The sequence below is a fragment of the Mustela nigripes genome, chromosome 5, assembly GCF_022355385.1.
Source record: "Mustela nigripes isolate SB6536 chromosome 5, MUSNIG.SB6536, whole genome shotgun sequence".
Lineage (NCBI taxonomy): Eukaryota > Metazoa > Chordata > Mammalia > Carnivora > Mustelidae > Mustela > Mustela nigripes.
The window spans coordinates 96,102,795-96,116,179 of NC_081561.1; the positions used below are offsets into that span (position 1 = coordinate 96,102,795).

Genomic DNA, 13,385 nt, shown 5'->3' on the forward strand with positions numbered 1-13,385 from the left:
GTTCATCTTTGACATAGAGTGAGGAGAAGAACCTATAAGCAGTTTTGGCCTGATTTTTAAGGGTCAGAATAGTCCAGTGACCTCTTAGTGGAGTTCCCCACTACTATTTACTCTCTTAAGCTCAGTGAACACCAATCAATATACCAAAGAATGAGAATAATGAAGACAGCTTGGATCACTTATGATGATGACCTACAAAGTAGAGTTTTAAGCACCCAGTAAGCTTAGAGGCTGGAAATTTATCTCAAAGTTGGCTTTTGAGCTTGTGGGATTCGAAGACATACTCTACTCTTTGTAAGACTGTAAGCTTTGGAACAAGGTCTTCCTGGGGGCATCACCAGCTCTGCCACTCACTGTATGACATTGGACAAACTATGTAATACTAGGAGCCTCAGTTTTTTTATGTGCAAAGGGGGATTAACCATAGTACCCACAGTACAGGACATCTAACAGTATCCAATGAGCTGATCTATGACATTCAGCCCCTGGCATGCAATAAGCATTAAATAAACAGTGGCTCATGTTAACTAGACTGGAGGAACATTACGATTATTGATGAATGGCTCAGTGGTATTTATCACAGTTATGACTAGCTCTGCCACTTGGTCCACTGCATATATAGTGGGGGCTTGTGATGCTGGCGGGCACCGGGAATACAAACATGAAACAAAACAAGAGTGACAGAACAAAATAAGCCCTATCCTGAAGGAGCAAAAGCATATGAAAGTTCGATACCATCCATGGATAAGAACCATGTCTAGCTCCTCTTGGCATCCCCACACCCTTGCAGTAGCACATCGTGACTATTCATTAAATTTAACTGAATTGGACCATGGAATCCAGAGCTGGAATCTAAATAAGGTCTTCTGGCTCCCAGCCCAGGTTTCTTCCACTCAGCCAGTGTTCTCAAACTTGAGCTTGCCTCAGAGTTTCCTGAAGGCTTACTAAAACCCGGATTGCTGGGCCCAGACCCCTGAGTATCTGATTCTGTAGGTCTGGTGTAGGACCCGAGAACTTGCATTTCTAACAATCTCTCAAGTGTTGCTGATGGTGCTGTTCTTGGGACCATGTTTGCTTTAAAGGCCATGAATCTAGAGAAAACAATGTCCCTGGACATTTTCTGTGTTGTTTTTTACTGCTGATGGCCTAGAGAGAGTGGTATGGCTTATTTTATAAAGGCTACTTAGTCATGTAATGATGACTCACTGTTGTAACTCATCTTACAGTGAAAACAAATTTTCTTTGGAAAACAAACAGTCTGGAAGGGAAGATGAGTGGGTGTGGGGGAGAAGAACGGTGTGGATGCCCTGCTAGGTTCCTGCACCACTAACTGTACTTCTCTCCCAAGAGGAGTCCAGCAAACCGCCCCCTACTTTCTATGTTCTGCAGGAAAAGGGGGTGAGGCTGGCTGTGTGGGACCCATCAGCTGTTTGTCTCAGTGGCATGTTGGGACACTATTTAGGGTTTCAGGTTTGATAAATGGGGTTTTATCTAGCAGAGAGACCCAGGCCCACTTCATATAAACTTGCCTTCTTGATGTGATCCTTGGTAACTGGCTTGGGACCACCTCCTTAATTTGCCTAGGGTCCTTGACCTTGCTGAGCTGGCCACCCTGCCTGCCTCTTTACTAGTATCCTTGGTGCCTGGATTCTGTATTTGCTGGATTCTCTCCCCTTGCCCGTGTGAAGCTTATCTTGGTTCTGCCTTCCCCCACCCCTGCAGCCTGGTCTTTACCCCTCCCTCTTCCCCCACGCCCAGCCAGAGCTCCCTGTGACACCCAGAAATGATCAGGTCATATCAGATCATTTTAGACCACTTTCAGGCTCAATCCATTTATATCAATTCTATTCCAAGTTCAAAATTGTGAATATAATCTCCGTCAACCAGCAGAATGTGACAGATTTTTTTACTATAACTGTATTTTCATTATCTAGGAGTGGAGTAGCAAAAACAGTTTTGACTTCCTAAGCAGTAGCCAAAATAAGAAGAATACAAAAATGAGTAAAAATAATGTTGGTATGTTAACATCTTTTCATCCATGCTTATTACTTCTGCCAGGGTGGAAATGAATCCCAGAAATGATAAAGTCAGACTTTTAGATTAAGGTCCCTTGAATGTCCCCTGAAGTTGGGCCTTGGTTAGTTGGGTCCATCGACCCCTGGGGTCTCCAGGACCAGGGTGGCATCCAGAGGAGACGGACTCACATATGTGTGACCTCCAGAATGCACCCCTAGCCTGGCACGGAAAAGCAAGACTGAGGGCAGACCCATCATTTTCATATGTGTTTAGCGTTCATAAATAACTTTCTGATGCCAAGATCGAAAGAGCTGTGATCTAGATAAAATAAGGTTTTTAAACCCTGAAAATGTACTGAGTTTTACAGGCGAGTTCTCATTTTATTAAAAGTTCATTCCACGAGTTTCACATTCCACAAGTAATAGCCATTTAGGGAAAGGGGTGTGTGCCACATAGCACACAGAGCCCAGGGCTTCCTTCTCGCCAGAATTTTCATTAAAAGAAAAAAAAAAGCCTCTGAATTTTTTACTTGTTTTTAAAATCTGCTTTAATCTCACAGCTCACCTCCATTTTTAATCTAAGTCATTATTTAAAGGCGGATGTTAGTATTTTCTTCTGTGAACCACTTTTTACTACCATTTTGTGTGCACGCAGAACACATGGCTTAAGGTTAAAGCCCTGCTAAGAATGAACACATAGATCTCTACTGAATGAATTAGAAGGATATTCTTGAGAACAAAAACAGACATGCAGCGGCCAGGATTGTGCAATCACACTTCCTATGAAGTTGTGTGTATGGGATATGTGTGTACAGAGAAAAGCCTGGAAGAATAGTAGTTTTTTCTCTGGATGGTGAGCTTTCAAGAGATTTTTACTCTTAACTTTTTTTTTTTTTTGTATTTTTTTATTTCATTAGAGTAATGCCCACTCAACCTAAAGATCAGGGTGGGGGGTGGGGAATGGAGGGAGAAAGCCCTCATGCAAGAGAAGATGAGGGTCAGGCTAGAAAGCCGTGCTGCTCGGACCTCTGCAGCTGCTTCTGCAGTTCATGACACCCGAGGGCAACCTGATCTCTGAGGGTTGTTATCTTTTCCTGCTCCACTTCACTTGGCCCGTGGGTCCCCACACAAGCCGCTGGTGACAGCAATGATAAATTCGGGTGGTAGCAAATAGGATGTGGGGATTGTTTCATACATGTATGTTGGGTCCCAAATCTGATAGATAAGGAGAGCTGGTCTAAGCAACTCAAGAAAAATAAAAGCACTGTCCATAGCTGGTGTCTGTCCTTTCCTAGTGGCAGGCACCCCGCTAAGAACTTTGCATAGAGGGCACCTGGGTGGCCCAGTTGGTTGAGCAACTGCCTTCAGCTCAGGTCATGATCATGGAATCCCGGGATCGAGTCCCACAGCAGGCTCCCTGCTCAATGGGAGGTCTGCTTCTCCCTCTGACCTTCCCCCTCTCAAGTTCTCTCTCTCTCTCAAATAAATAAGAGAAATCTTTTTTTTTTTTTTAAAAGAATTTTGCATGCGAATTTAGTCTTGGTAAAACCCTATGGAAGAGGAAATCATTTTTTAAAATTAAAGGATAGTTGACATACAATATTATATTAGTTTCAGGTGTACAACCTGTATTGTAGTGATTGGAATTTATTACATTATGCAATGCTTATCATGGTACATGTAGTTAACATGTAGTTAACCTTCTGTCACCATGCAAAGTTATAGCATTACTGACCTATATGCTGAACTTTACATACCCGTGATTTACTTATTTTATAGCTGGAAGCCTATACCTCTTAATCCTCTTCAATGTTTTCACACCTTACCCCACACTCTCCTTCTAGCAACTACTAGTTTATTCTCTGTATTTTGAGTCTGTTTTTGTTTTGTTGGTTTAATTATTTTGTTTTTAGATTTTACATATAAGTGAAATTATGTAGTATCTGTCTTTGTCTGATGTACTTCACTTTCACTTAGCATAAGATCCTCTACATCTGTCCATTTTGTCACACACAGCAAGATTTCATTCTTTTTTATGGCTGAGTAATATTCCTCTGTGTGTGTGTGTGTGTGTGTGTACACATATATATCACATCTTCTTTACCAGTTTATCTATATATAGACATAAGTTGCTTCCATACCTTGACTATTGTAAATAATGCTGCAGTGAACATGGGGGTGCATATAACTTTCCAAATTAGTGTTTTTGTTTTCTTTGACTAAATATCCAGAACTGCAATTGCTGGATCATATGATGTTTCTATTTTTAATTTTTTGAGGACCCTACATACTATTTTCTGTAGTGGCTGTACCAATTTACATTCCCACCAGCAATGCACAAGTGTTCCCTTGTCTCCACATCCTCATCAGCACTTGGTATTTCTTGTCTTTTTGATACTAGCCATTCTGACTGATGTGAGGTGTTATCTTATTGTGGATTTGGTTTGTATTTCCCTGATGATTAGTGATGTTTAGCATTTTTTCATGTGTCTGTTGGCCTTCTATTTGTTTTCTTTGGAAAAATGCTTATTCAAGCCCTCTGCCTATTTTTAAACTAGATTCTTTGTTTTTTGGTGTTGAGTTGTGTGAGTTCTTTATGTGTCTTGGATATTAACCCCTTATTGGGTATATCATTTGTGAATATCTTCTAATTCACCAGGTTATCTTTTTATTTTGTTGGTGTACATATATATACATATGAATTTTTTCTGTGCAAAAGGCTTTTAGTTTGTTATAGTGCCAATTGACTTTTGCTTTTGCTGCCCTTGCTTGAGAAGACATATCCAAAAAAAATATATTACTAATGCTGACACCCAAGAAGCTACTCCTTATGTCTTCTTTTAGGAGTTTTATGGTTTAAGGTCTCACATTTAGGTCTTTAATCCAATCTGAGTTTGTTTTTGTGTATAGTGTAAGAAAGTAGTCCACTTTCATTCTTTTGCATGTAGTGTCCAGTTCTCCCAGCAGCATTTATTGAAGAGATGTCTTTTCTCCAATGTGTATCTTTGTCTCCTGCATTGTAGATTAATTGACCCTATAATGGTGGGTTCATTTCTGGCCTCTTGTAGTTTGTTTCATTGATGTGTGTGCCTATTTTTATGCCCATACATACTGTTTTGATTACTGTAGTTTTATAGGACAGATTGAGATTCAGGAGTGTGATAACTTCATTTTGTTCTTCTTTTTCAAGATTGCTTTAACTAATCAGGGTCTTTTGTGGTTTTGTATAAATTTTAGGATTATTTGTTCTAGTTCTGTGAAAAATGCTATTGGAATTTTGGTAGAGATTGCTTTGGGTAGTGGGGACATTTTAATAATATTAATTTTTCTAATCCATGAGCATGGTATATTTTCCCTTCAATTTCTTTTATCTCCAATTTCATTCATCAGTGTCTTATAACTTTCAGAGTATAAGTCCTTCACCTCCTTGGTTAACTTTATTCCTATCTATTTTACTCTTTTGTTGTAATTGTAAATGGGATTGTTTTATTAATTTCTCTTCCTGCTAGTTTGTTCTTAGTGTATAGAAACATAACAGCATTCTGTATAGTAATTTGTATCCTGTAACTTTATTGAATTTGTTTATTAGTTCTGGTAGTGGTTTGATGGAGTTTCAGAGCTTTCTATATATATTATTACCATGTCATCTGAAAATAGTGAAACTGTTAGTGAGATTTCATCCTTACCAATTTTGATGCCTTTATTTCTTTTCCTTGTCTGATTGGTGTTGCTAGGACTTCTAATACTGTGTTGAATAAAATTGGTTATAGTAGGCATCCTTGTCTTGTACCTGATCTTAGAGCAAAAGCTTGTAGCTTTTCATTGTTGAATATGACATTAGTTGTGGATATGTCATATATGCATTTTTTATGTTGTGGTATGTTCCCTCTATACCCACTTTGTTGAAAGTGTTTTATAATGAATAAATGCTGGATTTTTTCAAATGCTTTTTCTGCATCTACTGCAATGATCATATGATTTTTATCTTTCATTTTGTTAATGTAATGTATCGCGTGGATTGAGTTGCAGATATCAAACCATCCTTGCATCCTCGGAATAAATCCCACTTGATCCTTTTAATATCTTGCTGAATTCAGTTTGCTAATATTTTGATGAGGAATTTTGCATCTATGTTCACCCAGGGATATTGGCTTGTAATTTTTTCTTGTAGCGTCTTTGTCTGATTTTGGTATCAGGGTATTGCTGCCCTATAGAATAAATTTGAAAGCATTCCTTCCTCTTCAATTTTTTTGGAATAGTTTGAGAAGGATAGGTATTAACTCCTCCTAAAATGTTTGATAGAATTGACTTGTGAAGCATCTGGTCTTGGACTTTTGTTTCTTGAGAGTTTTTCAATTTCTGACTCAATTTCATTACTAGCAACTAGTCTGTTCAGATTTTCTATTTCTTTCTGATTCAGTCTTAGGAGATTATATATATATTTTTAAAGATTTTATTTGTTTCGGAGAGGGAGAGCATGATGGGTGGGAGAGAGGGTGAAGCAGCCTCTTTACTGAGCAGAGATCCCAACACAAGTCTCAATCCCAGGACCTTGGGATCATGACCTGAGCCAAAGGCAGGCACTTAACCAGCTGAGCCACCCAGGTGCCCCAGAAGATTGTGTGTTTTAAGAATTTATCTGTTTCTTTGAGGTTGTCCAGTTTGTTGACATATAATTTTTTATAATAGTCTTTATAAAATCCTTTGTATTTCTCTGGTGTTGAATTTTACTTCTTTTTGATTTCTGCTTTTATTTATTTGAGTTCTCTTTTTTCTTTTTTAATTTGGCTAAAGGTTTATCAATTTTGTTTATCTCTTCAAAGAACTGGCTCTTAGTTTCAGTAATCTTTTTTATTTTTTTTAGTCTCTATTTTATTTATTTCCATCCTAATCTTTATAATTTTCTTACTTCTACTAATTTGCAGCTCTATTTTTTCTTCTTTCTCAAGTTCCTTTAGGGGTAAGGTTAGATCGTTCATTTGAGATTTTTCTTGTTTGTCAAATTAGGCCTGTATTGCCAGAAACTAACCCTTTAGACCTACTTTTCTGTTTCCCAAAGATTTGGGGATGTTGTGTTTCCATTTTCATTTGTCTTAAAGTATTTTTTAATTTCCAAGAGAGGAAATAATTTTTAATCCTTATTTTACAGATGAGGGAACTAGTTCATAGAGAAGCTGAATGACTTGCCAAGGGTCATGTTCTCAGTACTAGGCTTGGAATCATAACCCAAGGCTGTGTAGCCCCAGAGTCTATTTTTACCATTTCAAGATTACCTATATAAGTAGAAATATAATAAATTTTTACCTTATTTCTGGAATTTTACTCTTCATATAGTTATCTGGTAGATTAACTACAAGATAAGTTTTAACTCTAGTATACCAGAAAAAAAATAGTCATCACCATTTACTATCCAAGTCCAATGAACCTTTAAACTTTTTTTTATCAATCCAGTACATGTTTAATTTTTACCTCATCTTTTCCCTCCCAGTCTCTTTTGTATACATACCTACCTTCAGCATTTGTCCATTTATAGACTGCATATATAATACATTTTGGTGTACAAATATCATAAAAGGTTAGAGAACACTGTCCCACATTCATTTAGTAAAATGGGATTGTCCAGGTTCCTGATGCAAAATATTGTTTGATGAAGTCCTTCTGCTTGATGACTAACTCCATGAGAACACCATATGTATAAATATATATAAATGTAGTTAATTAATTAAATATATATATATATATATATATATATATATAAATTTTGTCCTTAGATATATGTTGTTTCCTCATCAACTATTGAATTTGAGAGAACTAATCCAGGATGTCATCATCTGAAGGCTCAGAGTCTGTGGTTTTCCCTTTCACGATCAATATCATCGTCATGATTAGAGTTGCAAGTGCTGCTGTCTAACTCCAGCATTCATCTCTGGTTCCGCCTTCCCTGGTAAAACCTCTCCCTCTGTCAGTTTTCTTCTCTTTGTCATTATAGGCAGGAATAAAAATTCTGAACTCTCCACTCTCATGAAAGTTAAAAGCAAACTACAAAGATGGTGTCTCCAGCCTTCTTTTATATCTTTTGGAAAGATGACACAATCCTTGGACAACACAGTAAAATACAAAGAGCAATGCAATAGTGGAGTATTTTGCCAGTGACTTACTCTTCCAGGCCTACCCTGTTCAGGACAGTAGCCATTAGGCTCATGCTGCTATTGAAATTAAATTAATGAAAATTTTTTTTAAATTCAGTTTCTCATTTGCACTGATTAAGTATCAAATTCCCTGGGTTCTCTGTGGCTGGTGGCTAGTGTATTTGACAGAACAGAATAGAACATTCCAATAATCACTGAACAGCAGTGTAGTTACAGCCATTCCATCATTCTTCAATTTTTCTACTACTTTTGTCTTTTTAAAGCATATTTGAGAGTAATTGATGCATAATTGGTAGGTAATTATTCTAGGATGATGAGAAAGCAAGTGTCTCAAGATACAGAAAAAAATAAAATCATTAAGATCCCATAGTGAATCTTAAATTTTTTAGAGAGGCTGATAGACCCTGTTATGTGGTAATTATATTTAGTATTATAATTATGTTCTATAATTGTAATAATATGGACCTATTTGACAATAACTATGGGTAGAATGGGTTTTATTCTCTTTATTGAAAAATAAGGTGTATTTTCTTTGGAACATTCTAAAAAAGAATGATGTCAAGAAATACAAATACACAAGGGTGCCTGGGTGGTACAGTCGGTTAGCCTCTGACTCTTGATTTTGGCTCAGATCCTGATCTCTGGCCCATGAGATTGAGCCCCGCAATTGTCTCTGCGCTCAGCATAGGACCTGCTTATCCCTTTCCCTCTGCTCCTCCCTGCTCGCTCTCTCTCTCAAATAAGTAAAATAATTAAAATCTTAAAAAAAATGTTAATACACACAAATAGTTAGAATTGTTAAAAAAAACCCCAAACCCAAAAAAACTAAAATTGGGTGCAGTGCATCCTGATGATACATAGATGGTTAAGATATATGCTGATGCTGACATTTGTATATAAAAGTATTTTGATATATAAGATAATACATACTATTTTTTCCATATAAAGTAACATTCTATGTAGTATTAGTATCCAAAATTCTATTTAAAAATGGGTTTATTAGAAGAAGTTTTACAATTTATTATGCTGAGCAAGCAATCTTCAAATGAATGAGAAGGAATGATGTTACTTGAAATGACATTTGTCTAATACATAGTGGTGTCTGACATTGAACAATTGCTCAGTAAAGGTTAGTCCTTTTTATCTCCCAAACCACCCCAGAAACTAATTTCCCTTTAGTATCAATTAATTTTTGAGTGCCTACTTTATGCAAAGGATTGGAAAGACACAAAATAGTTGAAGATCATTTCTGTTATCTAATACTTTACAGTCTACTTGCATCTGGAGGTTTTAAAGAATCAAAAACTATGGGAGCACACGGTTTTGTGATCAAGATATTCTCGAGTGTAAATGACCCTATACAGACAGTCCTGAGATTCAAAAGGAAAAGTAATTTCTTATTTTATCCCTCAGAACCTATTTTTGAGCGTACAGACGTGGCCATCCACCATGTTTTTCTGTTCTCTGTTAAGATCTGCAAGAAGAAAATAAATCTTGGGCACAGACTTGGATGTGAGCTTGGCCTACTTCATCTAGCTGCTTCCAGTCTGACAACAATTCCTGAAGCCAGTGCTGCTGCTAAGCGGGCCTTCTGGTTTTAGAGCTCCATCTCATCCTGTTGTAAATACCCCCAGACCCACACTGTTTGATCTTCTTTGGGGAAAAAAAAATGGCATTCTCCAAAGTTTAGATCTTCTTATTTTTATCCAAGGCAGAAAAAAATGAAGTTTCTTTATAGTTATCTTTTTATTATGAAATATTCCAAAGATTAAAAAAAAATAATGAGACAGAGAAGACATACATCCAACCTACCCAATGGGTCCACCCCTGAGATTTAAAACATGTGAGTCTTTTAATGTCCCAAAGTCTTCATTCCAACTTCCGTAATTTCTCTTGGTGGCCAGGAGTCTGAGAAGCATGGATTTTGGTGTCAGACCTCAGTTCAGATCCTACTATGTAACTAGTTTCCTTAGAATAAACATTTCGCCTCTCTAAGCTTCAGTTTTATATTTGTAAAAGAAGATGGTTCCATCCACCTTGTACAGTTGTGAGCTTAAAGGAAGAACTTAGGCACCAAACATAAGTAAGCATCCAGCAGGGGTTCTTCTGTACTCCAGGTATTGCTTATAAACAGCCTTTTACAGATTCCAGGAACTCAGTTTGCTATTACTTAGAATAAGACTTGCTCCCAACCCCCAACTGTATTTTCTCTGGATTTTTAAAAGCAATTAATTACATGTCTGGTGGCACACTGTTTGATCTTCTTTGGAGGAAAAAAAAAAATGGCATTCTCCAAAGTTTACATCTTCTTATTTTTATCCAAGGCAGAAAAAATGAAGTTTCAGAACTTTCAGGTTCTGTGGTTGCCCCCTTTCTTCCTTGGGCTGGTTTGGAACAGAAAGCAAAGCCTTCTATGACCTTTTGCATTCAGCTTTTCTTAAGTCCATATTGTTCTTTGTGTCCACACCTGGCTTTATCCACAGTCCTTTTTAAAAAACACTACAAAAGTGGAGTCGCTTTTCATTTTATGGATGAATCAATTGCACTGGGTAATAGGTTTGTGTTTAATGATTCATGATAAATATATTAGATTTAGAGAAAGAACTAGCAGAACAGAATGAGGCTGGGAGTTAGGAATCAGTTTCACTCAGATAAGCATGACCTTGAAGGAGTCCCTTCTACCCTCTCACTTTTTTTTAATCATTGCAAATGATAGGAAAATTTATGACTCAAGTATTTTATTTTTAAATAATTCTAAAAGCATTTGAGTTCAGTGGGTACCCTGAAGAACTTTATACTTAGGTATATTGTTTGAGATGGATAATTAATAACATAAAAGATTAAAAAAAAAAAGAAGAAGAAGAAGAAGAAGAGGAGGAGAAATCTGCCAAACAGGAACAAATCAGCCTTACATAATAGGTATTATGTAAGTCACCTGTATTCTTCCTTCACCCTTCCATTGAACTCATCACAGCCTCTAATCATTAGCATGGAAGGCTTTGGCCCAGCCAGTGGCCTCCTGAGATTTCAACTTTCCATGGAAATCTGTGTCCAAGTTCAGAAACAGTACTTCTAAATTTATCAGTTTTATGAGCATGTAATGTGTTCACTCCTTCCCAAGAAGAACATAATGAATCCATTTCTTACTCAACAAATGGTTAGTACTATTAAGCATATCTTCCACTTCTGTCTTTTTCTGTTAATTAAAAAAAAAAATCTGTGAAGCCACAGGTCTAAAAATACGTGGTGGTTTATATAATTGTTCTCTTATCATCTTCCCCACCCCACTCCTCAAAGCCCACAGGCCAGTTATTGGTGATAAGATGTTCTTCAAACCTTATCCAAAACCGCACCAGTCACAATCACAGACTTAATGCATTGTCAGGTTTGGGCTGCCTTTAACAAAAATAAAGCACTTTAAATGAAGCATGAAATTTTTAAATTGCAAATTGTTGTTGGAAAGCATATTTAATCAAGAAATTGCTTTAGTAAATTAAAGCTCAGGCCGCCATTTTTTTTGGCAGGTTAACAACTGCTTGAGGGTTTTCAAAGTTGTAGTAACTTAAACATTTTAGCAGCTTCCAATATAGTTACCTAATTCTTTTTGCTTGTTTTATTTCTTCCTTGACCATCTGATCAGTTCTTTTTGTTTTAAAAATTATGCATGCTCCTATTTTGTTTTGATGTGGGAAGTACAGAAAATTATAGAGCAGCAGGAAAGAATAATCACGTATTATGCCACCACTCAGAGGCAAGCATAACAAAGCATTTTTCACCATCCTGCCCAATCTTCCCTGTATATTAAGAATATGAAGGCCTATGTATCATTTGTTGCAAATGTTTTGCCAGCCCTTGTATGTACATTTTATGTGTAATCAAAGTCATGCATATATGTAACGCCGAGAGTTTAAAGCACCAAATGGCTCATTAGCTTGTGAAGAAGTGAGCCCTGACTGCACCCTCCCCATTACTTTCTGTTGTTCAGAAATAGTATCTTTACACTCTTTCAACCAATTTTAAGAATCAGCTTTCATATCTCTGAATAACTAACTGGCTTATGCTGCTTTCTGGGTTTTTTTCAGCTTTAGGCTTCCTCTGTTGACCTCCTTCTGCTGGAAATGGGCGGATATAGCACTTTCATGACAGCCCATTGCTCCCCACCCTCATCCCCCTTTTTCAGCCCCTTCCTTCTAAACCCAGTGTGTGTTATTTGGGCTGCCCCAACGCTCAGTGTTTTTACTGCTGCCACCAGGCAACTGACAGGGGCGGTGCGGCCGCTATGACGTGTTCTTCCCCGTCCAAGTTATCGCGAGACTTTTTTCCAGCAGCGTAAATCCCAGCGCCTCCAAACACGCTAGCGAGGTTGTAGATGTCTCTCCTGGGCCTTTTTGCCTGCTCCGATCTGGGTCCAGCCTCCAGCCCAGATGTGTCTGGGAGTGTCCCCCTTCAGCCTTGGCTTCCACTTCCTATACCCCATGTTGCAAGAGTTTCCCCCTGCTGCTGTAATGCACTACCACAAGCCTGGGGGCTGAAAACAGCACAAGTGTATTATCTTACGGAAGTCTGAAATGGGTGGCTCTGGACTAACGTCAAGGAGTCAGCCAGGTTATGTTCCTGCTGGAAGCTCTATGAGAGAATCCATTTCTTCCCTTTTCCAGCTTCCAAAGGCCGCCTGTGTTCTTTGCCTGGTGGCCCCTTCCTCCGTCTTCAAAGCCAGCATCGTTGCATCTTCAAACTCTGACTCTTCCCCATTTCCCTTCCACTCATGAAGACCCCTGTGATTATGTTGTGTGCATCCGAGTCGTCCAGGGTAATCTCACCATCTCAAGATCCCTTTTGCCGTGTAGGGAAACAAATTCATGGATTCTGGAGGTTTGGACTTTGGCATCCTGGTTGTGGTGGGGGGGAGGGGGGTAGTGGGAATGCATTATTCCGCCTTTTCTACATACCTTTCTCCTTCCTTGGTCTCCAGTAGCTTCTTGAGAAAAAGGTGTGTAGTATGGAAGTTATCTGAAATAATGCCTTTCTGAAGATGGCTGTTTTACCCTTGACTAATAGCCTGGCAAGGTTGTAAAATTCCAGATTGGAAATCTATCAATATTGATCAGGCTAGGTTAGGGTGATACAAAATCTCAATGGCTTCCCTCCTTCAAGTTTATGTCTTGCTGAGATAAGATCCTCAGTGGATTCAGGGGCTCTTTTCTTTCAGCAGCTTGCTCCA

At 38.0% G+C, this 13,385-nt stretch overlaps 1 protein-coding gene across 1 annotated transcript in view; it reads left to right on the forward strand.

The window, feature by feature from the left end:
• Positions 1–13,385, forward strand: part of UST (uronyl 2-sulfotransferase) — a 298,377-nt gene that overhangs the window by 113,289 nt on the left and 171,703 nt on the right. The gene's annotated exons all lie outside the window — the stretch shown is intronic.